The 26,115-nt window shown below is 44.2% G+C and overlaps 1 protein-coding gene across 12 annotated transcripts in view; it reads left to right on the top strand.

Annotated features, from left to right (window-relative positions):
- Positions 1–26,115, top strand: part of TRIM2 (tripartite motif containing 2) — a 120,286-nt gene that overhangs the window by 26,150 nt on the left and 68,021 nt on the right. For 2 of the 12 annotated variants that reach the window (XM_089777965.1, XM_014574275.4), the window contains exon 2: positions 17,419–17,557. The exons of 8 other annotated variants lie outside the window; for them this stretch is intronic. The gene's annotated coding sequence lies outside the window, so the exon portion shown is untranslated. Of the gene's footprint in view, positions 1–15,744; positions 15,880–17,418; positions 17,558–26,115 lie in introns of those variants that run through there. 2 more of the 12 variants (XM_075930071.2, XM_075930075.2) reach the window with 2 other exon arrangements.

Here is a 26,115-nt window from a genome sequence, read left to right as displayed (position 1 = left end):
GATTAACATACCTCCTTGTGAGGTAAATATTTCCACCCCTTTAGCAATGAGTACAGACCAACCCCCTTTTGAATTTTGGACAAGTCTGCATCTGGATTTAACTTTGTGGCTTGAAACATCTGTTAATTTGGGAAAATTGACACAATTGTTTTGTCAACCCAATATTTTTGGGGCTAGCAGAAGCAAGCCTGCCAGCCTGGGAAGACAGACGTGGGCTAGCAGGGTTGTGCTAGAGCTCTAGAAATTGTTCCACAGACAATGCTTTGACATTATGGCTTGGGCTGGAGCTTGGTTCTGAATCAAGGTTCTGAACAAAAGTCTACTCCCACTCACTCAGACATGCATAGCGAGCCTGGAATAATTTGTGTAGTGGAGGTGCTGAGAGCTATTGAATCCAAATGTAAACCCTGTATATAATGGAAACTCCTTCAAGCTAAGGGGTACAGTAGCACTCTGAGTCGCAGCACCTGTGTGTAGTCCTACTCAAAAACGTAAAGTGACTCTCCAAGGTGACACAGTGAGTCATTGCAAAAGCATGTTAAAACTAGACTTCAGTGTTTTATTTTTTTACAAAATCCCCTCAAAGACCAGCAATTTGAAGTTAAGTGAACCTCAGAAGATTTGCTTTGGTTAAGAGGAACACCCACATGTTTGGCCACTTTTCCAAATGATGGTGACCACTCAGACCTGCTGTGGACTGGAAACCTCAGGGGAGCAGATTCCTGAAATATTTTTAGTGCTTCCTTTTTCTGGTTTGGCTGGAAATGTCCCACAGGATATTATTTATTACTTCATAAAGAATACTGCCAGGATTGCCTTTCCTGCTGCCTTTTAGCTCTTCCTCTTCCAGTACTTCCTTCAAACTGGAGCTGCAGAACAAAGATCAATTCAGGTTTTGGGTAAAGGGATATGGGCAAGAAATATCCTTTTCTAGATCCATGGGAGCTGCGATCGCTGGTACCTGTAGCCGTGTAGGTAAATATATCAGTGGGGGCCTACCAGGACCTAACTCTGGAGGACTGGGTCCAGCCCATGGGTCAGTATTTGCCCACCTCTGGCATACAGCCATCTGCGTGATGTTATCTGATTAGACAGATAAACAAAAAAAATCATTGTTGCTACCACCATTATAGAATTGTGACCTCTTATACCAAGAGTGATACAGAAAGTGATAAGCATCTACAGGATAAATGCCCCAATTTCAGTCTTTCAGGTCATACTGGTAGATGTCTCCCCTATTTATTTTGGTCCTAGATATCCAACACATCTGAAGAAGTGGGCTGTTCCCATGAAACTTAAAGCTCATGATACCATCTACAACATGTTTTGTTAGTCTATAAAGTGCTACCAGACTGTTTGTTGTTTTTTCAGTTTACCTGTACAGAAAACAACAAATAGTCTGGTAGCACTAACTCAACTACCCCCTGAAGCTGTTGGTCTTTTTGTGTGTTTAGATATAGATTGTTAGAGATTAACAATGTAATCAAATGGTTCCTATTGTATTAATCTGTCTTTGAAATATTATGGCAAATATCTGTAAATGGTAAAAAGCAATTGCCTTATGTTAATCCCTATACCTAATTTTGGGTGATGTTTGAGAGGCAGGACTACAGGCAGTCCCCGGGTTATGTACAAGATAGGGACTGTAGGTTTGTTCTTAAGTTGAATCTGTATGTAAGTCGGAACTGGCGTCCAGATTCAGCCGCTGCTGAAACTGACCGCCAGTTCTGACTTACATACAGAATCAACTTAAGAACCCCAAGCGTCCCCAAGTCAGCTGCTGCTGAAACTGATCAGCAGCTGATTCCAGGAAGCCCGGGGCAGAGCAACTCTGCCTCGGGCTTCCTGTAGTCAGTGCTGGTCAGTTTTAAGCAGCGGCTAAATCAGGACGCCTGGGGCAGAGCAGCTGGGGTGCTGCTGGGTTGCTCCAGTAGTGCCGCTCCTCGGCACTACTGGACCAACCCAGCAGCACCCCATCTGCTCTGCCCCAGGCGTCCTGATTAAGCCGCTGCTGAAACTGACCAGTAGCGGCTGAATCAGGACCAGAGCAGCTGGGGTGCTGCTGGGTTGGACCAGTAGCGCCCAGAGCGGCGCTGTGGGACCAACCGGAAGCACCCCAGCTGCTCTGCCACAGGCGTCCGGAGAAAAGCCTAGTCTGCTGGGGGGGGGGGGCGGCGTACTAGCTGCGCACCCCCCCACCCCAGCAGACCAGGAAGACACGGGCGGCGGACCGAGACGCACCGCGGTCCCGCCGCCTGGGTCCTCCGCGGCTTTGGAGACCAGCAGACCAGGGAGACGGGGCGCAAAGCCTCTGAGGACGCCGGCAGCGGGACAGCCGTGGGGCGTCTGGGCTGTCCCGCTGCTGGCTTCCCCCGCGGCTTTGCAAAGCCTCGGGGAAGCCGGCAGCGGAGCAGCCCAGGCGCGCCTGGGCTGCCTCGCTGCCTGAGCCCCCCCGCAGCTTTGCAAAGCCGCGGGGAAGCCGGCAGCGGAGCAGTCCAGGCGCGCCTGGGCTGCCTTGCTGCCCGAGCCCCCCCGCAGCTTTGCAAAGCCGCGGGGAAGCCGGCAGCGGAGCAGTCCAGGCGCGCCTGGGGTGCCCCGCTGCCCGAGCCCCCCCGCAGCTTTGCAAAGCCGCGGGGGGGGGGGGGGCTCAGGCAGCGAGGCAGCCCAGGCGCGCCTGGACTGCTCCGCTGCCGGCTTCCCCATGGCTTTGCAAAGCCGCGGGGGGGCGAGGGGAGGGGGCGAGGGCAGCCCAGGCACCCCTGGGCTGCCCGAGCCCCTCCGCGGCTTTGCTCTGCGTCTTCCTGGTCTGCAGCCCAGGGAGACGCAGAGAAAGCCCCAGAGTACACGGGCGGCAGGACCGCGAGGTCCCGCAGTCCGTGTACTCTGGGGCAGCCCCGTTCGTATCTGCGGATCCGACGTAAGTCAGATCCGTGTAAGTCGGGGACTGCCTGTATTTAGAAGTCTTTATGATTACCTAAGGATTGTGTTCCCAGGACTAAGCTGGAGCACCCTTAATATGATGTTGGACCTTGGACAGTAACCTCTGGACTAAATTCCAAAAGAACTCTTTGCAACTACAAAGCTCACAATCTCTGCTATGAATCTGATCTCAGAACAATACCCATGTCTGTATGTGTATTGATGTTTTAACAAATATTCTCTCTCATTTTAGTTTAGTTAATTAACTAACTAAAAATAAACTAACCCTGTGAGGGTTCAGAACAGCAAACACCCAGGCTGCCCCGACGGAAGGCAGGATAAGGGATGCCCTGAAGACAAGGTGGTGAGGTGGGTTCCAGCATGGCCTAGAGGATAAAGTTATTCACCTGGGGAGGGTAGAGTAGTGGGTTCAAGTCCTGCATCCCTCAGGACAGAATACCCAACACCCAGGCCACCCTGATGAAAGGCAGGATAAGGGGCACCTGGGTAAGGTTTTGGGTTGGGTCCTGGCATAGCCTAGGATAAGATCTGAAATATTAGTTAATGTGGAGGTAATGTCTCTGAGCCTTTGGGATTCATAGAACTTTTTTATACGATGAATCCTCATCCTATTTTACATGCGTGTCTGAGTGGAGGACTAAGGCTTGGTTTCATTAAAGCAGTGGTTCCCAACCTTTTCCAGATGGGAACCCATTTTGACAATTCAGGAAGACTTGGTGACCCAGGGCAATTCAGAAAATATGTGAAGAGCTCCTTAAGAACCACCTGGGGAAACACCTGGTGACCCTTTTGAAATGTAATGGTGACCCATATTTGAATCCCAACCCATAGGTTAGGAAACCCTGCATTAAAGGAACTGTGGTGGTGGTTTCTGGTAAGGTATTATAGAAGCTGTTTTGTTCTGACTTGGTAAATCTAGGTTTTGGAATAACCATCAGTTTTGGGGGTTGCCTGCCTCATTCTTTGCAATTCAGCACTAATTTAATAGCCTCAACCCACTCCCCTGGGAGTCTTAGTTACATTCAGATATATGGAACAAACCATCATAGTAGGGGAGTCAATGGAAATAAGGTGTTTCTGTGCCCGGCCTGCCATTGTATAGCAAATTAGGTTTCTCTGGATTCCATCTAAGCAGCGCTTTGATTGCAGCTTAAATAGTAGGCTTGATGCAAATATGAACATGGATTTTTTTGTTGTCTTTAAGTCAAAGCTCCCAGACCAGATCCTATTGTCTATATTATTAGGAATAAGCAATTAGCTTACTGTATTGTGTCTAGCTATTGAAAGAAAAGCTGTATGTACCTCGAGTGCAGCACAACACAACTTGTTCAATAGGAGCTAATTATATATGTTTAATTTAGTTCAGTCTAAACAAGCAGCAGATTGAAATTAATTTCTTTCTCCCTTACTGGGAGATCATTTTCCAGATGTTTACAAAGAGATTGAGAAATCAGGGCATTTTCTTGACATCCCCATAAAAAGAGCTGACCAGGGTGTGCCATATATACTATAACACTTTGAGATCCTTAGATGTTACACACTCTGTGGGGGGGGGGGGGGGGGAAGTATGTAACAAATATTAATGAACAGAGCCTTAAATACGCTATAAATACTCAATATCAACACTCCATTGTATAAAAAGGGAAAATGAAATGCAGAGACATTTCACATGCATAGTCACAGTCTACAGGAGAGCTGAGAATAGAGTCACGCTCTCCTGCCTCCCAGGGCTGTGTCTTTGCCACAAGACCTTTCTTCTTCTTCTTCTTCTGGTTCTGTATTTCTGGCAAACCCTCATTCTGCCCTGCTTTGTCATTTTCTGATGCTTGGGTCTTTAGCCTTGAAGTACATTTGCAAGGTAGCAGCTTTTCTGTATTGTGCAATGACTCAACAAATGATGGAGGGTTTTAATTTCGGATTAATGGTAACCAATGCCTGAATATATAGTCTGTATAGCTGAGTCTGCGGTAATACATTTTCCCCTGGCCAGCTCTTGACAAAATGAATGTAAGACCAGCTCCCAGGCTTAGAAGCCATTTGAACTACTCTTAGAAAATGAGATCCTTGTAAAGAACAGGAGGCATTTTTAATCTGATTAATTGAATCTGGAACTGAGACATTGCTGAGTGTGCCCAATGCCTAGTGAAAGCAGGGATTTGAGGGTACTCATCACCTTGCAGTGGCAGTCCCTTAATGCATGCAGTGCAAGTGTTGATGGTTCATAGTTTTAAACAAGGTACTTTTTTATCCTCTTTCAGTTAAATTTAAAATCTGAGCTGGGTTAGGGGTAAAATACCTGACCTGCCCAGATATCAATGTGTCACAACAAAATGATTGACTAGAATGACTAGAAAATTGAGTTAATGAGAGAGCCAGAAAACTTTGAGGGCCCATGTCATGACCATGAGGGTTAGCCAGCAGCCTGGAAACTAAGGGTGTGTCTAGACTGGCAAGCTTTTGCGCAAAGGCAGCCACTTTAGCACAAAATCTTGCCGCCTGTCTACACTGGCCGTGAGTATTTGCGCAAGAACACTGACTTTGTATTGTATAAAATCAGTGGTTCTTGCGCAAATACTCCAATGCTCCCGCTCAGGGATAAGCTCTCTTGCGCAAGAGGGCCAGTGTAGACAGCCAAGTTAATTTCTTGCACAAGAAAGCCCGATGGCTAAAATGGCCATAAGAGCTTTCTTGTGCAAGAGAGCGTCTACACTGGCACTGATGCTTTTGCTCAAAAGCAAATCTTTTGCGCAAAGGCACGTGCCAGTATAGACGTTCTCTTGCACAAATACTTTTAATGGAAAAACTTTTCCATTAAAAGTATTTGCGCAAAATCATGCCAGTCTAGACGCAGCCTAAGGGGTTAACTATGTCTCTTACCTAACCAGGTAGCAAGCAGCCAATAGAAATGTAGATAGGAATTTCAAACTGGGACAAAGGAATTTTTGGGTTTTTTCTCTCCTTTATCCCTGGGCAATTTCTCTCCAGCACACATAGTGAGGGCCCTGCTCAAGATGTGGGGGAGGGGCAGCTCAGCACTCCTGGAAGGAGCAGAGCCTCAGGTCGAAGGGGTGGGGTTGGGGCCAGCAAGCCCTCTGTGCTGCTGGAATGTGTTTTCCCCCCCCCCCCCCAGCTCTGAGAGCTGCATGACACATGTGACACCAGTGGTAATTTAAAAGGCCCAGGGCTCCTGGCTGGCTTAAAGGGACTACGCAAATTCTATCCCAGACATCTTGGCTACGTCTAGACTACATCCCTTTTTTGTAAAAGGGATGTAAATTAGACGTATCGCAATTGCTAACGAAGCGGGGATTTAAATCTCCCCCACTTCATTAGCATAAAAATGGCTGCCGCTTTTTATCGGCACGGAGCTTTGCCAGAAAAAAGCGCCAGTCTAGATGCTGATCTTGCGGAAAATAAAGCCTTTTCCGAATGATCCCTTATTTCATAGAGGGATAAGGGATCTTTCGGAAAAGGCTTTATTTTCCGCAAGATCGGCGTCTAGACTGGTGCTTTTTTCCGGCAAAGCTCCGTGCCGAAAAAAAGCGGCAGACATTTTTATGCTAATGAAGCGGGGGAGATTTAAATCCCCGCTTCATTAGCAATTGCGATACGTCTAATTTACATCCCTTTTACAAAAAAGGGATGTAGTCTAGATGTAGCCCTTATGTAATGTAGCTGGACATTTCCTTTGCTCAGCAATTAGGGTTGCCAGGTGTCCCGTTTTGAACTGGGGAAACAAATTGAGAAAATATAAATGTCTGGTATTTTCTAAATAAGATGTAATGTAGATTGTGATGTAATGTGACATGTGTCTGGTATTTTTGTTGAAACCAGGGCTCCAGCCACTGTGCCATCACTGCTACTGTGGCAGCCGTGAGCCTTGGGCCCCTTTGAATTGCTGGCAGGCCATACTGTTTCTCTCACTATCATTTGTCCATGAGCTGAATCCTGCTTTCCCACTGGGGATTGATAGGTGTGGAAGGGATGCAATGTCAGTCAACAGTCCCAATATGGAACTAGCTATTGCAGGGTTGCCACATGGTTTCAACAAAAATACCAGACACACTTGACATTACATCACAATGTACATTACATCTTATTTAGAAAATACCAGACATTTATATTTTCTCAATTTGTTTGCCTAACAGAAAGCTCAAATACTGGACTGTCCAGTTCAAAACCGGACACCTGGCAACCCTAATTGCTGAGCAAAGGAAATGTGCAGCTACATTGCATAAGATGTCAGGGATAGAATTTGCACAGTCCCTTTTTTAAGCCAACCATACTATCAAAAGGCAAGTGAGGAGTTAAATGTTAGCAGTGCGGTGACTGGAAAGACAGCCATTGTCCACCCAACTCTAGTTCATAGGGATATACAAAGGAACAAAGGAAAGGCAAATTGGCTTGGAACTAACTTGAGCTTTCACTCATGTCTCAGTAAAGTTTTGAAAGCCTTTGTCTAAAATGTTATAGTTGACCTGACTTTGCTTTTTTTCAGCCTCAAGGGCTGTCTAAAATTACTTTTCATTTCTGGATCCATTTTGTCTTGATTCCTAAGTGGAAACAAGTCACGGGAACATAGGAATTACTAAATTCAGCTGCTGCTGGTCAGAAAAAATATATGTTCATCATTATAAAATACCTAAAGGCATCCTAAATGTATGATCTTTCTTTTTTTTTTAAAATAGCACTATGTGTGTACTGAGCTATTGCAGTGATTTAGCAAGAGCAAGTAACCCTCCTCTAATTTACAATCAGTTATGCTAGTCATAAAAAATAACAAGATACATTTTTTTTTTAACAAAGCTTTTTTCTTCTGAAAAAGCAGATTTGGGTAAACTAAAACATTTTGCAAATTTGCTGAATTGCTCAGTGGGGGAAAAATAAAAAAAATGTACATTTCTCTGACATCTTTTTGAATGTTGCTTCAACTTTATTTTTAAAAAGATAAAAAACATCAAATGAAATGGTGTTTTTGTCCAACCCAAGACTTAAAAAAAAAAAAAAAAAAAAAAAAAACCTTTTCCATCTAACTGAAAAATGTGAAAGTCTTTTGTTTTGGATTGGCCTGAAACAATTTATTTTCTTTTTCAGTCCAGCCACCAAACTGAACAACTGGGTTATTCACACAGCTCTGGTACAGAGCAATGCAACAGGGCAGGCCATGCAGCCTTCGGGGGCGGGGGTGGGGGCAAAAGCAGTTTCATGTCATCTTTGCACTGCCTGAATTCTTGGCTCACATGGCCTCTGGTATACATTAGAATACTGGGGCTGCTCACACTTACAGCAGTCTCCCCAAGAGTGCCCAAGTGGACACAGAACTGACTGCTATGACTTCTCTCCCTCCTCTCTTTAACGCAAATGATGTAAAATTTAAGTGCACTCAGGTTCTTCTTTCAGAATCTGTTGGAAGCAGCTAATACCAGTCCCAGAAAATAAAGATTTTCTAGCATGGGTGACTCTAAACTAGCCAGGAAATTTTATGGATGCCTCTGCTCCTTCATCCAGAAAGGAGCTTTAAAATATTACCATCTCCTTCCTCTTTGCCTGGGAGCGGGGTCAGAGGTCAGGAGAAAGAAACAATTTAATCTCCTAGAAGAAAATTCCTTAATTGAGCAGCCAGCTCTCTGCATTCTGTCTTGGCTCCTAATATCTGAAAGGCTTGAAAATTCTGTCTTCAGGTTTTCCTCCTTGTCACTGTTTTTCCTAGTGTGAGTATTTGAGAAACACAGGCTGTATCATGCCCATTAAGTTTTAAGACTCTCTTGCTACCATTTGCTCCATGAAATGAAATGGCTATGGGACTCCCTTCTGTGCTGGGACTCCCAGAACCTGAAAATACATAGATAGAAATCAGATTCCCCAGGTTTTGTAGGTGATAGTCAAATGTTAAAGAATGTCTCAATCTCATGGGCTGCAAAATTCTGTAGACTTTATTCAGACACTATTCCTGTTAAAATCAAGTGAAGTACCGCCTGCTTACACACTGAGACAGGATTGCAACATGTAATTCCAAGATGCTGTTTTATCTTCTGCCATGTACTGTTCCAATTCATTCACTTTTGTTCTGAAAACTCAATCTCAGGGTTGGCTTAGTCTATAAAGTTAGATTGGCTTAAGAATGGTGCTTAGGGTTGCCAGGTGTCCAGTATTCACCTGGACAGTCTGGTATTTTTGCCTCCTATCCGGTAAAAAAAATCAGATTCTCTGAATTTTTCCCCAGCCAGGAGGCAAAAATACAGGGCACCTGGCAACCCTACAAACACTCAGCGCCCGGCCTCGTCCCCCCCCCCCCCCCAACAGCCCCAGCTCCCTGACCCCAGTCTCCATGCTTACCTGGTTCCCCAAGGCTGCTGGCACAAATGGCTGCCAGCGAAAAGACCTAGGGGAAGCAATTTCAAGTAGGAATAAGAGATCCTCCGGAAAAGGGCTTTATTCTGGAGGATCGCGCCAGTCTAGACGCTCTTTTCCGGCTTTTCCCCAAGCCGGAAAAAAAGCTGTGGCCATGTTTATTTAAATCCCGCGGGGGATATTTAAATCCCCCGCAGATTTCCCTATTCCAAAGTTCAAAATTAGCCTGCCTCTTCCGGAGAAGGGGCCAGTGTAGACGTAGCCTCTTTGAAATACAAAAATTGGAAGTTTCTGGAAAAAATTTAAAAGGATCAGGCATACTGTTGAGGTGAACTCAGTATTCGCCCTATTCTAGTGAGTGCCATTGTACAAAGCAAAAAAATGTTTTTCTTTACTAAATATGAGAAGGCCAAGAAAGTGAAAGAAAATGAAGTAGCTTTCCATTAACCACTGAACTGTTGGCATGAGTGAAGTGTGTAGTAATGAGAGACAAAAGAGGCCCCATCTTTCTGTCAGGCTTAGAAAGGAAAAGGGCTGCATGTATATCTCTCACGTACTTCCAAAATCTTCCTGTCCTTTCTATCTATCCCTACTCCCCTTTCATTCCCTCCCGGCTCCCTCCCCTGGTTGAAGGGAGCCCTTAAAGGGACAACATTCCTTTTCCTTCAGCTAGCCGGAGAAATGAGTTTCCCTTTGACTTCTGACTATTTGATTAACTAGTTTTCAGAGAACCCTCCACCAACACCAGTACTCTACATAAAATCCTCTGTTAGGTCTAAAATCTTTAGAAATATATTTTAACATAAACATATGGTGAAATTTCATTAACATGTCTAATTTATTTTGTGTGATTTTTCATAACAAGTGTTCCATTTTTCTAAAAGCAATGAACTCTGTTATGAACATATTAAATTGCTCTGCTTAATTTAAAATAAGGTCTTTGTTTCAAGAGCCAAGTTAGTCTGTTACAGGAAAAAACAACAATGAATGGTCTGGTAGCACTTTATAGACGAACAAAACATGTAGATGGTATTATGAGCTTTCGTAGACACGAAAGCTCATGATACCATCTACATGTTTTGTTCGTCTATAAAGTGCTACCAGACCACTTGTTGTTTTGTCTTTGTTTCAGTGAGTTTTAGTTTTAGTATGTAGCAATCTGGAATGATTACTTTATGAAGGTTTAAGCATATATTTAACATAGAAAATGTAAAACAAAGAAGGGCTGCATCATGTATTCCATAATATTTAATGGTGTATTCAGCAGGACAACTGAGTTGCCTTTACTATGAAGTTTTTACAAATAAATCTCTGACAAACTTCAGAGTATATAAACCTGTGACTGTCATTTTTTATTCCCAAATGCAGTGCTTTCAATTAGGTACCTCCTGCATGTCCCATCTTTACAATCTGGCACGCAGTGGAAAACATGCTCCATTTTCTTTAGAAAGACATTTTCAAAGAATGGGTTTCCCCCTCCCCCAATGTCATTTGCTACATTTGGGTTCAGGGATTTGGCTAGAATGGGTGAGAAGAGGGAAACAACGAGGAAGTGCAGGGATGGACAATGCATGGGGCCATACTCTGGGAAGCTTGCCTCCCCAAGCAGCAGCTTCACCCACTACCAATGGGGTCTGGTCTGTGTTCTGGCCAGTCACCTTACTGTGTCATACCCCAAGGATCCTCACAGTTCCACAGGGCAGGCCCACAACTTCTAAAACTCTGAAATGGAATCTTTGTATGCCAGCAGGGTTCTCTTCAGTGAATCCCGGGCAAGCCAGGCTTCTGTGGGAGACTTGTTCCTACAGCTTCAGTTCACAGTGCTCTTAGCGCATATCTGCAGTGACACCAGGCAGCCCTTTCAAAACAATATAAGAATGTATTGGTCATGAGAGAGGCAGGCTTAAGATCAGAGAATCATAGAACACTAGAACTGAAAGGGACCTCGATAGGTCATTGAGTCCAGTCCCCTGCTCTCATGGCAGGACCAAGCACCGTCTAGACCATTCCTGATAGATGTCTATCTAACCTGCCCTTAAATATCTCCAGAGATGGAGATTTCACAACCTCCCTGGGCAATTTATTCCAGTGTTTAACCACCCTGACAGGAAGTTTTTCCTAATGTCCAACCTAAACCTCCCTTACTGCAGTTTAAGCCCATTGCTGCTTGTCCTATCCGACAAGGCGAAGGAGAACAATTTTTCTCCCTTGTCCTTCTGACACCCTTTTAGATACCTGAAAACTGCTATCATGTCCGCTCTGTCTTCTCCTTTCCAAACTAAACAAGCCCAATTCTTTCAGTCTTCCTTTACAGGTCATGTTCTCTAGACCTTTAATCATTCTTCTTGTTCTCTATATACAGTAAACTTCCGATAATCTGGCACCTTTAGGACCCAGGGGGTGCCGGATTATCAGATATGCCGGACTATCTGGGGGGGGGGGGAGCTATGAGGTGTCCGGGGTGAGGTGGGTGGGTGGGGGGGGATGCCACCCCAGATCCCTCATAACCCCCCCTTCCAATAGTCCGGCTCTGCCCCAGGCATCCCCGATTCAGCTGCTGCTGGTCACTTTCAGCAGCGGCTGAATCGGGGATGGCTTTGGCAGAGCAGCTGGGGTGCTGCCGTGTTGGTCTCGCAGCGCTGAGGGGTGGCGCTGTGGGACCAACCCGGCAGCACCCGAGCTGCTCTGCCCTTGGCTTCCCCGATTCAGCTGCTGGTTAGTTTCAGCAGCGGCTGAATCAGGGAAGCTGGGCACAGAGCAGCTCCAATTGTCCGGCTGCCCAGAGCACTTCCAGGTTCCCAATGGTGCCGGACCATCAGGAGTGCTGGAGCATTGGATGCTGGATCAATGGAGTTTTACTGTATATTTGTTGGTGAGAGCCAGCCACCCTGCTCCCCTTTTGTCTTCCAGTTCCAAGAGATCCCCTCCTCTCAGCCCAGATACCTGACACATTTCCCCCTTTCTTTTATAGCTCTCTTGGATCCTTTGCTCTGCTTCCCTACAGAGAGATGGGGCAGGAGAACTCTATTGGTTGTGAGACATGGCTGTCCCAGGACTGGGGTTTCCATAGTCTCTTCAGAATCCTCCATTCATGTGTTGCCTCTGTCCAGTTAGAGATTCTGGTTTCCTCCTCATGCCTTCCCTTTATGCTCAATGCACAGCAGAACAAAGCCAAGAGGAAACTGAGATGGGCAAGGAAATACTTAAAATATTACCAAAATACACACATTTGTCACAACGCCACCTTTATGTTTCCCCTATTGTTGGGACAGCCAAGATCTTGTTAGAAATTGCCTTAGAGGTTCTTTCTCTTGAACCTGGCAGCCTAGCCTTAAAGTTCTTCCTCCTGAGGTTTTTTTAATCTATTACTTTCCCCGCATAATCCAGAAAAAATGATGGTCATAAACCTTCTTCCTGTTCTCGCCAGAAAACAAGTTATATATATCAGAAATAACAAAATTCACCAAGTAACCCAGCAGAAAAATCTGTAACTATTTCTAATAAATTCCAAAACTAATTCTCACCTAAAATGGGTTAATTATCAGAGCCAAGACCTAGAAGACTACATTCATTCAGCAGTAAAAGTGAATGCATGAATAAATAGATTGATCTAAGATTCCATATTGCGCTTGGGCAAAAGCAAATCGGTCTGTTTATCAGAATTATGTTCACATTCTGTATATGCATTTTATTATGGCTAGCTTGAAATCTGTATGAACATGTTATAGAGCCCACCAAGCAGTCAATTAAAGCCAAACACACAATTGGCAGGGGGAGGGAAGAAGGGAGAGAATCAGCCTTCCTTGTTAATCTGCAGAATGAAACTGCAGACATTCTGGCATTGTTACTGATCCAAATTAAATGGTATCTTCACCTTTTAAGTGTCACTTACCCCCAGAACAACCTCTGTGGCGAAGTGCAAACAGAACAGAAAGGAGGAAAATCTGCTTTCATTTATTTATTTGGAATCCATCTAGCTTTAACATAAATGTCAGAGGAGAATCTAGTCCCACATAGACTTTTTTTTTTTTTTTTTTTTTAAGATATCATCTACCATCCCATCATACTTTGTCATCTGTTAGTCATTGACTGCTGGGATTGACTTTCTATTTGTTGTAATGCAATTTTCTGTTCATCATTAATAAAATAACATACACAACTGGTATGTCTCATTTTTTTTGGTCTGCATTTGTACAGCACCTACCAAAATGAGCTACAGCAATAGACATTAATTATAATAATTAATAAACAGTGTATGAGCTGCACCTGCTGCAATCCCGTTAAGTAGGACTACAGTAACTCAATAACAAAGGAAATCTAATTTTAAAATAAATCAGGATAATCTGTTTGTATCCAAAAACATTGAAATTATGTATTTTTAAAAATAATATTTTAATTAGCATTTTAAAGGCTAATACCTAGGCTACGTCTACATTGGCCCCTTCTCCAGAAGAGGCATGTTAATTACCAGCTTCAGAATAGGGAAATCCGCGGGGGATTTAAATATCCCCCGTGGGATTTAAATAAACATGGCCGCTGCTTTTTTTCCGGCTTGGGGAAAAGCTGGAAAAAAGCGTCTAGACTGGCATGATCCTCCGAAATAAAGCCCTTTTCCGGAGGATCTCTTATTCCTACTTCAAAGCCGGAAAAAAAGCGGCGGCCATGTTTATTTAAATCCCACGGGGGATATTTAAATCCCACGCGGATTTCCCTATTCTGAAGCTGGAAATTAACATGCCTCTTCCGGAGAAGGGGCCAATGTAGACATACCCCTAGTGTATGTAAAATGTCATTATTTTGGCAGGAAGAAAATGGTTTCTCAGATTCATCTTATTCATCTGGTCTTTTATTAATACTTCAGGTCTCCCCAGATACAACTTTTCACAAATATTTCTCTTCTACCAGTGCACTAGTAAACATTTCCCATCCAGTTCCTCTAGAAAACCATGACCCCCTCCACAGCCAGAAAACAGAAAGAAAGGCATGTTGGAGAGGATGGAGCCAGAGCTGCTCTAGTAGGGAAATTGATACTATTAGACGGTGAGATAGGAAGGTAGTTTCTAATGAAGGCCTAGACTCTTGGGTGGAGGAAAGAGCTTATGAAACCAGGTAGCAAGCCTCTATAGAGCATAGTATCAAGGGAGGGGTACAGATGGAGGTGAGAACTTCGCCGATGACTGATTTAGGCCTTGATGAGGGAAAGAGAAACTATGGCTATGTCCACCCTAATCTATGTCAGCCATGCCCTTGGCTCCCTGTGCCGGGAGTGCATGTCCTCACCAAGAGTGCTTGTGTCAATGGTATTGTCAGTGTTGGACACTGTGGCTATATCTATATTGCAGGGTTTTTGCGCAAGAAGTCTTTTGAGGAAGAGTTCTTGAGCAAAAGCACGTCCACACCTTGCTTTTGTATAAGAAAGTGTCCACACTGCATGGATGCTCTTGTGCAAGAAAGCTCTGATGGTCATTCATAGCACCTGTGCTTTTTCGGATAGGCTCTATTTGCGCAAGAAACCCCTGCAGAATGTCCACACATTCCTTTTTGCGCTACAGCTGTAGCTGTGGGATGGCTTTCAGAGTCCAGTAAAAGTTGACATGAGCAATGCAGTGTCTTCACTGATACTGTATCAACCTAATAACATGGACCATGTCTCTATGCCACTCGGGGCGGGGTATTACTAAATTGGTGTATAGAGGCACTTATGTAGGTGGGAGCCAAATTTCAGTGAAGATGTTTCCATAGCTAGGTCGATGCAAGGCAGTTTACATTGACCTATGTTGACCTAACCATGTAGGGTAAGCCAGGTGTAGGCAATATTGCAAGCTGGCTAGTCAGTGTGAATGATGATAGAGTTCTGGGGAGAAGTAAAGGAAATAAAAGAAGCACTATTTTTTCCCATAAAAATGTTGGTCTCCAAGCAATAAAGTAAGGAGACTAGAAGGGTTAATTGCATTCACTATAATTTCTCAAACAAAGTTTGAGACACAAAGTGGATACGGTCATATCTTTTATTGAGCAATATTACCTCTTCCACCTTGTCTCTCGAGTATTCTAGGGCCAATGCAACTACAATAACACTGCAATTGTCAATGAAAGTTTGAGAGACCATACAAAGGGAAATAATTGAATATGCTCTATACCGTAACAACAGGGAGATGGTCGGCTTTGTCGAGCAAGCCATGCTGAAAGGAGTACTTCATCTTCTAAAGTAAAAAAACTTTCTGGCTTACAAGTTACTACACCAGGGTTAGGGATTTTGGCTACATTAAAACTGTAAGTGCTTAGAAAAATGAAGTCCTTTTATCCCATTCATTTACTAGTGATGGGATGACTCACAGCTGCCAACTGTTTCCATTTACTTTTATTTATATAAAACACTAACCACTTTTCAAATCTACCCCTCCCAAAAAGCTCTTTCAGCTCAGTTTATGGCAGTGGCATTTAAAGTGTGATCTCATTTTTAGCTTGTATATTGGTTGAGGTGGGGACTGTGTGATAAGAGGGAAAGCTAAAATGCAGCCAGAGCCTCTTCTACATTTTTTTTAACACATGCTTGATAGTTTCTTGGTGTCAGAATATTTGGATATGGTAGGTGTTTTTGTTGTTTATTTTTAATTGTAATACATTTAAAGGAGACCTAGTTTTGCTTTCTTAGGGCTGGGCTTTTTAAAATTAAATGAATTTAAAGGTGGATTTTTTTTTTCAAGAAAAGAGGGAGGGAAGGAAAAGGGAAATAGTCTCTGTTTTCCTGAATGTTTAAAGATTGCCTAATTTTTGTTGTTGCAGTATTGTTTGTTTGTGGATTCGATTGGGATTTTTTACATTAGAAATCCATGTGCCATCTTTACTAGAAAAGTCCACAGTAATTAGCCAATGACTAGTGGAATCCTTATATTACATGAAATGGAAAGTTAGCAAATGGGAGAAGTTTTTAGTCAGACTTTATAAAGGTTTTTTTTTTTTTTTTGTTAATCTAATTGATGCTTTGGAAGAAGGATGTTTCTGTTAACAGTTTAACATTTGTCCCTTAACTAAAGTCTGACTACGCCTAATACACACTCTCAAAGACTTTTTGCAGGTCTTCCAGGAATACTAGATCAGACCTTACATTCCTAGTATTTCTAAACCTCCTCCTAAATGAAATGCAATTCTGCTACTGTCAACCCTTCTTTATCCATGATAGAATAGCAGAAATCAATAAAAAATATTTTGCAGATTATATGTAAACCCTAAAGTATCAGAAAAATGTTCATAAATAATCAGACTTTTGCATATTTATATTAACTGAACAACTGAGGGATTGAAGATATGGGTAAATTTTTGAAAAATGCATGAGTGACTCAGGATTCTATTGACTTTCAACAAGAATTAGGTTGTTAGTCTTTAAAGTGCTACATAGTCCTGTATTTTGTTTCAAAATTTTACTTGTTTGTTGCCTTTTGGTAAGAGATACTCAGCCTAATAATTACTAGCTGCGGGGCTAAGTCCTGGGGTCCCTCCCTAGACCTGAGAGAGAATTTGCCAGTCCAAGAAAGACCTCCATGTTGGTCCCCAAATTCACTTACCCATTTATAAATAATGGGCTATTTTTAAGTCTCTAGTCAATGGTTTAGATCTTTTTCTTCTGGAAGGGCTGTTTGTGTTTATGGGGCAGGGAGAGTAGTTTGCTTGGTGCAGGAGTGAAAATGGGCCAATGCTTTATACATTTATTCATAACCGTATTGGTCTGTTTTTGGAGGATACCTACAGGAGTATTTAGTCATCTGCACTTATGAGACCATTTTAGCACAGGGTGGGAAAGCTGGCTGTTGCTTTTCTGTCTTTGTACCTTTGATTAGTTGCAGGGCCAGTGCTTGGAGAATGCGAGCAAGGCAGGCAATATATTCCATCCAGTTTTAGCAGTAATTTTCAGTTTATGAAAAACAGATGACTTAATGCACTGGACGTGGAAGCAACTGACATATGAACAGCTTGAACAGAAAATCCTGGGTTAAGAAGATTCAGGCTCAAGCTAGATTGTTTTTCCTTTGCTAATTTTTATTACATCATTGGTATGTCTCCAAAGAGAATTGGATATACCACTTGTAAATACAAGGGGATGAAGATTTAACTTTCAGCTCTCTTCAGACTGCAGAGCTCCAGGAGTAAATGAAGTGAGGGGAGAGAGGGAAAGTAAAAGCCCTTCCTGTGGTTTCCTGCTCAGCTGACAACCATTTAAAAAAAGGAGAGGAGGCAACAGCTCTTTCCCATTGTCTTTCTAAATACTGTAAGTTCTCTTACAATTGTTTGCAATTATCCTTGTGTTAATTTTCACTCAGGTATTTTCTGGAAGTGAATCCACTCTTGGTTGTTATGAATTCTGTCAGGGATTCTGCTGTGCAAGTGAGAAAGGAACCAGCTTTTGTTATTTTTCCTCTTTTTGTATATTGTAGACAAATATGTATTGGCGCATTTGACACCTCTCTTGTTGATGGGCATGTCAATGAGACTTTAGAAGTTTAGGTGCTGTTACCATTCCTGGCAGAACCTTTGCTGCATTTGGGAGTTAGCAAAAAGACCACTGTGAATGTTGTGGAGTGCAGAGTGAGTTTTTCAAAGAGAAATTTGTGTAATGATGAATAAACGGGCCAGGACATGACAAGGAAAACAAATGTTTTCTTCTGCTTTTAAAAGAAGCAGCAGAAGAAGGAAAAAAAACTTGACACAAATCCCAGGAATTTGCATGTGAAACAAACCCAAAGCCAATTATTCATCACAAGGTCATGCCTCTGCAGACTTGACAGGACAATATCAAGGTACATTTAGGAATTTTAAAAATAGCTTCCCCTCCCCATTGTTGTTTATCCTTCAGAAGCTTTGAACAAAATTCCATTGCCTTATCAAATTGTTTTCCTCTTCATACAGACTCAGGCAAGTTTCTCATTGTAACATTATTAATTGCTATTTGTCTGCTAATACTGATGGATTGGGAATGATTTCTATTGATTAATTATGTATCTTGACCATTCAGTGCACAAGCAGCTTCGGACAATTTGTAGATAGAGATGGGAGACCAAGTTCATGTGAAAATTCTGGGCCTTCACAATTTATATAGTGTACCCTTGAATCTGATGCTTCCCAGGACAGTACAAAACAAACAATCCAACCCCCGCTCTCAACTTTTATCCTTGAAATACTCTCCGATATCAACCTGTGAAATAAGCAAAACCAGCGCCTTTTTTGAGGTCCAACTTTCAACAGGCACAGCAGGCCAAAAAAAACCCCCATGCATATGTGTACTGAACTTCCTGTGGGTCTATCAGAAGGCTGAAGTGAAAGATAAACTATAGCAGCTAAACAAATACTTAAGGGATCCATAGGATGGGGGGGGGGGGGTAGTGGGCACTGTTGGAGCCTTTCTGGATCCTCCTTCAAATGAAAGGGGGAGGGAATTCCCTTCCTCTCCCACTGAAGATTCTGGAGTGTGGAATTGGAGGGCAGTGGGCCCACCTGTCGGTAACCCCTTGAAGAGCCGAGAAAGCAGTGGTGCCATATCTCATAAATTTATCATGGGTTTCATGATAGTTGGCATTTTCCTTAATGTCCCAGCTCCTGGAGTCAAAGGACTAAATAGGAATCACAATGTACTTTTTTTAAAAAAAATGAAAACTTCTAACCCTCATGATTGTGAGTAAGAGTTTGAAAACATTAACCCTAAAAGCTTTAAAAAAAAATAGAGGTAAATAAAAATAACCTAAAATGTATTATGATTTAAAAAAAAATCTCATTATTTACAAGCCAGTCTTACGGGGGATTTTTGGAGTGGGGGAGACTAATTCATGATTTAAAAAAGAGATTTCTAGGGGTGCTGTGTACGTTGAGAGAGAAAGGGAAGTAGAAGTCCCTCTGGACTACTGCACCCAGCTGGAGCACAGCTAAAGATAAAAAGTGAGAGTTTTTCCCTTGAAAACACAAACAAACCGTGATGCTCTTCTTCCCTTTCTAAGGCTTATTCTTATGCAAAGCAAAATCTTCTCTTTTCCAAGCATCTCACATATTCTCTTTGAAAGCAGGACTTTACTTGCCACCAGCCACTCATTTCCTCCTTTTTCCTTTTTATCCATGAGCACTATGCATTTGCCAGCCATTGAAACCCTGATTGCCAGGTTGCCTACCAAGCAGATTTGGTAGGAAAAGACTGGTTGTAAGTTTTGATCGTACTTGGGTGACATTGGCCAAACTACCTAGAGATTTTTCTGGACCCAGGGAGAATACTCCTTACCTAGTGACCTCATTTTTAACTTGAAGAAGATTGGATTGTTTCTGGATGTTCTGTGCTTACAATTATCGCAAAGACGTACTGGTTCTGTCCTTGCCTGATAATGAAATTAATCACTCAGCAGCTTATGTAAATATATTTCTGATGCTACTGATTCCTTTGTGGGAAATAATGGGTAAAATGACCCACATAAGTCCAGAATGTCCTGTCTGAGAATGGTGTTGTGTTCCCACATGAAAGCTGAAACTTGTCCAGCTGCATGAGTCTTTAAATATGCACTCTTTTGTGTCAACATGTTGTATTATGTCTTGACACATGGACTATTTGCACAAAACAAATGCTTGATATGGTAAATTAGGATTTGTCCTTGAGCCGAATTTAAAAGAACTGTACTTAATCATTCACCAAGTATATCAGCTCTTCAAAATAATTTCCCAAGGTAAGGAATATTTTAACACAGCTGATTAGTATTATTTGCTTATGTTATACAGCAGCTAAACTATACAGATTTCTTAGAGCAGCAAAAAGGGACCTGGAGTAATAAATGCAAATAGCCCCTTATATTGATGGTTCTACATATAAATCCTTAATGCTACTTTCTTATGCTTTTCTGGCCCTTCAGCAGAAATTAGCTCTTACCTATTTTATAGATGAAGTATTAATAATATCAAGTTCTTGTAGAACACTTTTCATTACTAGATCTCAAAGTGAGGTGCATATTCCTATTCCTAATAGTCTGGTATATCCTGTATAGACTAATTTGGCTACCCCCTGAAGCTTTTGATTCCTATTCCTATTAATTATGCTGGTGCATAAACAAGAAAGCAAGCAACATGAAGACATGATGGTTTGTTCTAGAATAGTGGTCCCCAACCTTTTGAGGTTGTCAGGCGCCAGGGGTCGTGGCCGTTCGCCCGCCGGGCGCCAGGGGGTGGGGACACTTGCGTGCCCCCCCCCCCCATAGCCGCATGCCCGGGGCCGGGGCCTCCCCCATAGCCACGCGCCCAGGGCCTCCCCCATAGCCACGCGCACGGGGCCGGGACTGGGACCGGCGCTTCACGCCCTCCCCCCCCGCAAGCAGCGTGCGCCCAAGGCCGGCGCTTCACCCCCTCCCCCCCGCAAGCGGCGCGCGCCCGGGGCCGACACTCCCCGCAAGTGCCACGCCATGTGCCCGGGGCCAGGCCAGCCCTGAGCACCTGGCGGGCACCGTGTTGGGGACCACAGTTCTAGAATCACTGGAACAAAATATTTGCTAAATGAAAGTTTTTTGTTTTTTTTTAAAGGAATTAAAATTCATTTTCAGGATTGCAAGAAAAATGATATAATAAAGGGAAGATAGGACAGTTAAATATCTTTTTTTAAGATATAAAAATATCTTTTAAAGATGTATTTAAAGCCTTCTCTAGACCATATCTGAGAGAGAGGCAGCTAGGGCAACAACTCCGAAGAGGGAAGTGTTGTAGTTATAAAAGCGCAGACTAGCTGATGTGATGAATATAAAGGTGGGGATGGATGAGCAGTGATCAGATGTATCTGTCTTAGCTTTACTATTGCTAACTAGCACTAACTGAAGTGTAGCTAATTTAAGAAGTAGACTAGTGGTTCCCAACCTTTTCAAGCATACGGACTCCTTTTCAATCTATTACAATTTTACCGACCCCCAAACAGTATAGCTGTTTTCAAACATTCCATTACCTGATCATCATTTGAAGTGTATAATAGTTCATGTTACCAAAACAAATATAGTAGTATTGAGAACTAATACACCGTGTCCACAGTGAAATGTAGCAACTTTGAGATGCCATATATTTTTATTGAATAAAATTTTATTGGATCCACCATCCATTTTTGCTAGTGGCCCAACTAAACCCTTCCTGCCACTCTTAATAGCTTTGGAATGGTTAGAGTGGGGTGACATATTTAAATAAGAGGGGAAAAAAATGGTAAAATGTGACTGACCCGTTTATATGTTGACTCCAGAGTATGGTCGCAGCTTGTCAGCTTCAGGATGGGCTGAGTGACATGCGGACTGCAGGGCATGGAGCTTCTCAGTTCCCATTGGCTTCTATTCACCCACGTTGCTTCAACAATTCCTGCCCCCTCCGTCCTCTGCCCATCCACAGAGTCAGGGGGCTCTCATGGCCAAAGGGAACTCTGGAGCTGCCAGCTCCTACAGGACAGAACTTTGGGAGGGTCGGAGGCAAGGACAGAACTTTGGGAGTGCGGGGGAGTAGCAGGGAGAGGGACAGTAGTTGTGCATGCCGGGACATAGCTTGCTTTTGATCTCGTTTCCTGGACACTAAGGGTATGTCTAGACCAGTGGTCCCCAACGCGGTGCCCGCGGGTGCCATGGCGCCCGCCGGGGCATTCGTGGGCGGCCGGCCCCGCCCCGCCCCCGGCGTACGGGAGGCGCCGGCCCCAGGTGCGCGACACGCACCGGCTCTGAGTGCATGGCGCTTGGGCAGCCTCAGCCACAGGGCACATGCGGGCGCTCGGGTGTGCGGTGCTCGCGCGGCACCGGTGCTGGCCCCAGGCACGTGGCTCGGGCGGCAGCGCCGGCCCCGGGCCCACGGCACGAGGCGCTCGGGCGGCCTCAGCCCCGGCCCTACGGCACACGCCAGTGCCGGGTGCAAGGGCATCCCAGTCCCCTGGCGTGCCCCTGGGCGCCCGGCGCGTGAGTGGCCCCCACCTCCCGGGCTCCCGGCGCATGAGTGGCCTCACTTCCCAGGCGCCCGGGAGTCTCTAAAGGTTGGGGACCACTGATCTAGACTACATGGCTCCATCAACGGAGTCATGTAGATAAGTTTACTAGACATAGGAAAATGAAGCAGCGATTTAAATAATTGCCGCTTCATTTACATCAAAATGGCTGCCACGCTGTGCCGATCAGCTGTCTGGTGGTACAGCAGGGCAGTCTGGACGCGCCGCAGTCGACAAAGGAAGGCTTTGTCAACCAATCTGGTATGCCTTGTGAAATGAGGTTTACCGGAGCGGTTGACAAAGGCTTCCCTTGTTGACCGTGGTAAGTCCAGACTGCCCCGCTGTGCCACCAAACAGCTGATTGGCACAGTGTGGTGGCCATTTTTATGTAAATGAAGTGGCAATTATTTAAATCGCCGCTTCATTTTCCTATGTCTAGTAAACTCATCTACATGGCTCCGTCGACAGAGCCATGTTGTCTAGACATACCCTAAGAGAGCAAGGGGAAAGTGCTTGCATCCTGTGCATGTCTCTCATTCATCAGCCCAGGTATGAGAGGCATGCACACCATGCAAGCACTTTCCCCACACTCCCTTAGCTTCCGGGGAACGGGATCAAAAGCAAGTCGTGTCCTGGTATGCATGGCTGCTGTCCCCCCTTGTGCTCGGGGAGGGGGAAGAGGGGGGAAGAGGAAAAAAAGGAAAGCTTTAAAAAATGTAGCATGAGTCTCTAATCATTGCAAAGGTTTTATACAGTTCTTGTTTCATTGTCTATCCAGGATGAGTGGAGCTAATATTTTAATCAAAAGCTTGAAATTGTGCTGTACTATTGCATAGTAGTTGATTTAACAAGAGAAGAACCGTGGCTATGGACTGAGTTATTCTGACTGACTTACCTGTGAGTAGTAAGGAAATATTCATATACAAGTGTGCCCCAAGATTTTGTCTGCATAATCAACTCTCCCCTAAAGTTAGAAGTGCAGTTTTAGGATTATTAGGCTCATAAGTGTGTAAATTATATGAAAATGAGATTTAGGCTCCTAGGTCAGTTAATATTCCAGTGCTTAGCACCATGCCTATATACTTTTTAAAAAATCTGGGCCATACTGTTTATAGTTACAAAATAAGCAAGGCTGCTGTATCTGTTTTTCGTCTCTCCCATCTACATTGCAAGTCCCATTATTTCAGAGTACTCACTAACAGCATGCAGAAGTCCCCGAAAGTGGTAAAAAAAAAAATGGCTCTGTTTTAAATCCTGCCCACTCTGTTTTCATTTTTGTAGAATATTCCCTCTGGCAATGCTAAAAACTAGGTGTGATTGACATGCTCTTAAAGATGCTTTTCTATGCTACAGCTCCCATTGAAACTGTTGAATCGGTGGAAGCAAGGCTGAGGATTTTTTTTTTCTTTTTTGCTAAAAGCCCCTAATATAAACAAGACTCTATTGTGCAGCTGGGCTCGAAGCAGGTGGGCAAACCGTAGAATGCTTCAGCTTTGCATTCTGCAGAGCTGTAGCATAATTGAAAATATTATTCCATCCTATCATAGAATCATAGAACTGGAAGAGACCTCAGAAGGTCATCAAGTCCAGCCCCCTGCTCTAGGCAGGACCAGTTCCAACTAAATCAACCCGGCCAGGGCTTTGTCAAGCCGAGACTTAAACACCTCTAGGGATGGAGACTCCACTACTTCCCTAGGTAACCCATTCCAGTGCTTCACCACCCTCCTAGTGAAATAGTTTTTCCTAATATCCAACCTGGACCTCTCCCACCACAACTTGAGACCATTGCTCCTTGTTCTGCCATCTGTCACTACTGAGAACAGCCTCTCTCCATCCTCTTTGGAACCTCCCTTCAGGAAGTTGAAGGCTGCTATCAAATCCCCCCTCACTCTTTGCTTCTGCAGACTAAACAAACCCAAGTCCCTCAGCCTCTCCTCATAAGTCATATGCTCCAGCCCCCTAATCATTTTGGTTGCCCTCCGCTGGACCCTCTCCAATGCGTCCAGATCCTTTTTGTAGTGGGGGGGGGGCCCAGAACTGGACACAATACTCCAGATGCGGCCTCACCAAAGCCGAATAAAGGGGAATGATGACATCTCTGGATCTGCTGGCAATGCTCCTCTTAATGCAACCTAATATGCCATTAGCCTTCTTGGCTACAAGGGCACACTGTTGACTCACATCTAGCTTCTCATCCACTGTAACCCCCAGGTCCTTTTCTGCAGAACTACTACTTAACCGGTTGGTCCCCAGCTTGTAACTATGCTTGGGATTCTTCCGTCCCAAGTGCAGGACTCTACACTTGTCCTTGTTGAACCTCATGAGATTTCTTATGGCCCAATCCTCCAATTTGTCTAAGTCATTCTGTACCCTATCTCTGCCCTTAAGGGTATCTACCTCTCCCCCCAGCTTAGTGTCATCCGCACACTTGCTGAGGGTGCAATCCATCCCCTCATCCAGGTCATTAATAAAGATATTGAACAAAACCGGTCCTAGAACCGAACCTTGGGGCACTCCGCTAGAAACCAACCGCCATCTTGACATCGAGCCATTGATCACTACCCGCTGGGCCCGGCCTTCTATCCATCTTACCGTCCATTTATCCAATCCACAATCCCTTAACTTGCTGGCAAGAATATTGTGGGAGACCGTATCAAAAGCCTTGCTAAAGTCAAGGTATATAACATCCACTGACTTCCCCATGTCCACCGAGCCAGTTACTTCATCATAGAAGCTAATCAGATTGGTCAGGCACGACTTGCCCTTTGTGAATCCATGCTGACTATTCCTAATCACTTTCCTCTCATCCAAGTGCCTCAATATGGATTCCTTAAGGATCCCTTCCATGATTTTTCCTGGAACCGAGGTAAGACTGACCGGCCTATGGTTCCCTGGATCATCCTTCTTCCCTTTTTTGAAGATGGGCACTACATTTTGCCTTTTCCAGTCATCCGGGATTTCTCCCGATCTCCACGACTTTTCAAAGATAATAGCCAAAGGCTCCACAATGACATTTGCCAACTCCCTCAGTACCCTCGGATGCACTAAGTCCGGACCCATGGATTTGTGTATGTTTAGCTTTTCTAAATAGTTCCTAACCTGTTCTTTACCCACCATGGGCTGTCCATCTTCATCCCATCTTGCATCACTTAGCGCAGAAGTCCAGGAGCCGACCTTGTCCGTGAATACAGAGGCAAAGAAAGCATTGAGTACTTCAGCTTTCCCCACATAATCTGTCACTAGGTTACCTCCTTCATCCATTAGGGGCCGCACACCCTCTCTGATCACCTTCTTCTTGTTAACATGCCTGTAGAAACCTCTCTTGTTATCCTTCACATCCTTAGCCAGTCGCAATTCCATTTGCGCTTTCGCCTTCCTGATAACCCCTCGGCATTCTCGAGCTATACCTTTAAACTCTTCCCTGGTCATTTGTCCAAGTTTCCACTCTTTGTAAGCTTCCTTTTTGTGCTTAAGTTCACCAAGGATTTCCCCTGTAAGCCAGTCCGGTTTCCTACCATGTTTGCCTCTCTTGCTACGCGTCGAGATGGCTTCTTTCTGTGCCTTCAATAAGGCTCTTTAAAATACTGCCAGCTGTCCTGGACTCCTTTCCCCTTCATGTTAACATCCCAGGGGATTCTGCCCATCAGATCTCGGAGGGAGTCCAAAGTCTGCTTTTTTGAAGTCCAAGGTGTGTACTTTACTACTCTCTTTCCTTCCTTTGGTCAGGATCCTGAAATCTACCATCTCATGATCACTGCTTCCCAGGTTGTCACCCACCTCCACTTCCCCTATTAGTTTCTCCCTGTTTGTGAGCAGAAGGTCAAGCTGCGCACGGCCCCTGGTCGGATCCTTCAGCACCTGTGTCA

The sequence above is a fragment of the Pelodiscus sinensis genome, chromosome 4 (genome assembly GCF_052426305.1).
Source record: "Pelodiscus sinensis isolate ZL-2025 chromosome 4, ASM5242630v1, whole genome shotgun sequence".
Taxonomy (NCBI): domain Eukaryota; kingdom Metazoa; phylum Chordata; order Testudines; family Trionychidae; genus Pelodiscus; species Pelodiscus sinensis.
Note: the sequence above shows the minus strand (reverse complement) of the source record. Positions and strands in the feature narration are given on the sequence as shown.